Source organism: Montipora foliosa, chromosome 11 (genome assembly GCF_036669935.1).
Source record: "Montipora foliosa isolate CH-2021 chromosome 11, ASM3666993v2, whole genome shotgun sequence".
NCBI lineage: Eukaryota > Metazoa > Cnidaria > Anthozoa > Scleractinia > Acroporidae > Montipora > Montipora foliosa.
Genome location: NC_090879.1, coordinates 2,167,715 through 2,171,831, shown reverse-complemented (window position 1 = coordinate 2,171,831; position 4,117 = coordinate 2,167,715).

The following is a 4,117-nucleotide window of genomic DNA, read 5'->3' as shown; positions in this document are numbered from 1 at the left end:
GCTCGATGGCGTTGAACAGTCGTTGTACGAGGCTTTACCAGCGTGGCGTTGATAAAGTCAGCTACCTCAGCTACCTGGCTGATTCGACTCCACACCTTCTGCCAGGATTCACCTCCTCTTGCTGATTTAATGCATTCTTTGGCGAGAGTTACGGTTTGGTATGCATTGCCAAGGTTACAGCTTGTAGGGACTTTGTTACTTGGGCTAAAGCATGATGACAGAACAAACTGAGATACTGTCAAAGCGTCTATGAATTCAGAGTCTTGGAGAAGAGTGACGTGAATAAGCGAAGCATCACGTCTAGCATCGCCACTGCTTGATGACGAAATTTCATCCAGAGCAAGAAGTACAGAGCCATATTTAGCCAAAGAGCAGAGAGGATAGTAACTTTTGCACTCCAACGAGTAGCACAGAATTTCGGTACAGTCTGTCGCTTGCTTTCCTCTTCCAAAGTTTTGGCAGATTCATCTTCTTCGTCTTGATCAGCACATGCAACAAGGGCGCTCAACAATTCACTGTCATCGGTGGCCGCGGCAGTCTGAAGAAATACTTCTTTCCTTTTGACCGTCCCACTAAGAAACCACGTAAGCTTGCTAAGAGCCGATTTACACGATACGATTTTGTCGCATGCGACAAGCTCACGACAGGCCTACGACATGACTTACGATTGTCGCAGCGTTTTAAAACATGTTTTAAAATACTGCGACATTTTTTCTGACGTACACAACAATCGTAAATCATGTCGTGGGCCTGTCGTAAGCCGTTGTCGCATGCGACAAAGTCGTACCGTGTAAATCGGCCCTAACGTTATCAAACTGATTCTGAATGGATCTGTCACGCAAAAAAAATCCCTCATCGCATATACATGTCTTTTTCTTCCATTTTTATTTAAATCGTTGTATCATAGTTGTCAAATGGTAGCTCATAAGTATTGATTATTTAGTGTTAGCAACATCGCTTGTTTTCTTGTAATTAACGTCATATTGTTATGTGGAATGTTATTGTAACACTATTGTAGTCTTTGGGAGAAAATTAAGAATGCATGTTATGTGTTAGTCTGTGAGCTAGGATAGGTGACAGGGCGTTGGCCCAGGTTATATATACCTGGGCAAAACGTTAGTTGTCGAAGTGTCGCACGGTTGTTGTCTTGTAGGAAAGCGAAGACTTGGAGTACGAAAGCCTGAGGGAAAAAGGAAAAAGAGCGGAGTACACTGCTAAGAGCCATTATCGGGAGCTGCCGGAAAGAATCTATGACAAAACCCCTTTGTCAGTGGTGGTGAGTGAGGAGTATCATTCAAGGAATTAAAGAAGCTTGGCATAAGCAAGAAGAAGAAAAAACTCGAAGAAAGTGACGCGGGCGCAGTAAAGTGTGAAAGGTTAAATTGATTGCCAGAAGAGAAGGAGGTGCCGAACTGGGAAAGAACTACAAAATACAACCTGCTGGTTTGGCGAAGGACTGAACTATTTGACTGTAAATATTAGAGTAAAGTAATCAGTAGATTTAGTTTAAGGCCATTAATTTTATTTTAGTAGAATGTTTAGAATTAGTATTACCTAAGAATTTTATCCTTCAAAACTTGAAGTTTTAGTAAAATAGTCTTAAAATTTTTGTAGGCATATGTTTTGTGTTGCGAGTTCGTGGGAAGGGGTTTGTGTGTGGTTGTGTCTATTGCCCGTTTGCGTTTTGTTTTTGCCTCGTGTTGCCGTGCCAGGGGAAGACGCACGTCACAGGATCGCATAGCTTTGCAATCACTCGAGATTGCAAGGTTCAAAACGTGGGACCTGCAGTGAAAGAACGTGGCATTAGGGTACTTCTCTGCAACTTTAGCTTGCACCCCATTCCTACTTGAACTCATGACGCTTGCTCCATCATATCCTTGGCCCGGCTAGGCCGGACATTTTAAAGCCCCATTCTTGTGGTGCGTGTAACAAGGTATCCGCAATGGTCTGGGCATCCAATTTTTCAAGCCTTATGAATGCAATAAATTCTTCACATTTCGTTTTCATTGCTGAGATATCGCAAACATATACTGAGTTGTTCAGTTGTAGAACAATCTTGCGTTTTGTCGGCCATTACACTCCAATACTTTGGTATTGATGCTCGGACACGGTTTCTAATGAAGCTGTCGCACAAATTAATTATTTCGTCCTGAATTCTCGGAGACGTGTACTTAGCATTATTACCGGAAGCATGGTCCAAATGGTCTTTGAGTTCTGGATCATATTTGGATTTCCAGTCAACAAAGAAGGAAAAATTCCCATCTTCATTTCTTTTAAAGGGATTCCAACTGCCTCATAATGGAATGCCCCTCTGTCCCAATGCAATGACTGCATCAATAATAGACAAAACGCCTTTCATTATGCGATGCTGCTGCTCGGCCGCCTGTCTTTGTAGCCTTGTACTGATGTCATTGCCTGGGCGGCGTGTGTTTAGAAAGTTAGTCATCTTTTTCTCTGAAAGTTGGTGTTCTTCACTGCTCGCATGGGCGTCAAGGCGCTCATCACCTGCTTTCTTCCAGGTTTTGAGGACCTTTGAGATAAATGGCGATTCATTTGGACCAGTATTGTTGGAAAAACATATACAACAGATCCAGTGAAGTGTCTCCTTTCTGATGCCGTAACGCAGCCATGGCCGCTTCTCCATCCATGATAGTTCGAAACGCCTTCCGGCTGTTGTCCGAAACTTAAATCCGTTCGGAAAGCTAAACTTTACGGTTAGAAGCTCAACATGTTGGTCGTCTGATAAAGGTTTACCGGTATAATTCGCTGGGTCATTGGGATCTCTAACAACTTGGGTCTGCAAATAAATTAATAAAATAAACGCGAGCTGCGATTGACTGTTTATTGAAACCAAGAGCTGTCATATATATATATATTTTTTTATTACTTTCTTTGTTAGCCATTACTACTCCATTTCTCATAGAACCTATTACACATGAGTCTCTATTTATTCTACTTCATCATCATACAAAAATCCTGGGAGGTTTACTCGTTTGAAGTGATTTAACAGATCCTCCCCAAACTCTACATGTTTAAAATCTTGTACAAATTCTTCCCACAAGTTAGGAAGCCCCCAGCATTGTGGAAATGAAAATGCCAGCAGTTTGCACTGCTGCAAAACATCGCGGGCTTGTTCTACTGTTATTGAGCCACACCAATTGGCAACTACGTTCCTTACGTCGGGCAGTATCCTGATTATGGAAACGAGTGAAGTTCCTTCTATCTGAAAACAATTCCCCATTTTTAAAACCTGCAGCCCTCTCTTGTTTTTAAGGGATAGTGTTAATTAAACTACTTTCCTTTACATTTTGGCAGCTTGTTATGTCAAGGTATCTTAAAAATGGCTTGCTTTGTTTAAAATACCAAGTGAAAATTGACGTATTGTAAGCCAGTGCTAAGTGGACAAGGTTGACACAATCGTTCAGAGCATTTTCTATCAGATTTCTGCTCCCTAATTGTCGTTGAGAAGAACGAAAACCGAGGTGTGTTATATGTAAAGCGTGCCCAAAAACAGAATGAAATGAAGAAAGTGTAAATTCTGAATTAGTATCAACTATCTTCCAAAACGTTAGTGTATGGACGGCTTGGTAAAAGAGTTTGCACACTGGTCCCAGTTGCTGAAGTCGTTCCGCTATTGAAAACCAGTTACAAATTTCCACCAGTGCCGGGTTGTTCGAAGCATAGTAAGCGCTAACCAGCGTTAGATACCATGGAAACCACATTTTAATATGGTTTGATGCCTCTTAACCAACCGTTAGCGCTAACCAGGCTTCGAGAAACCGGCCCCAGAACTTCAATGGGCCAGGGGTTTTTTTCTATCATTATTCCACCTAAAAGGAAAATATTTATGCATGTAATAGAACGTTAACTGCTACGTAACCATCACAAATAGATTCTGCAACTTTAGCTTCTTCAGTCAATCACATCAATAAGCCCTGAGATACATGGATATGAGATATAGCCGTTCTGCCTTACTCTCTATGCGAAACTGGTGAAAAAACAGCCTCAAAACACCAAACCCATGCTGCCCACTGACTGGAACGCTTGTAAAGCTGCTGGTATCTTGAAACATACTAGGGGAAAGCGCGGCAGATCTTGTAATCGGCTGACCAATTCT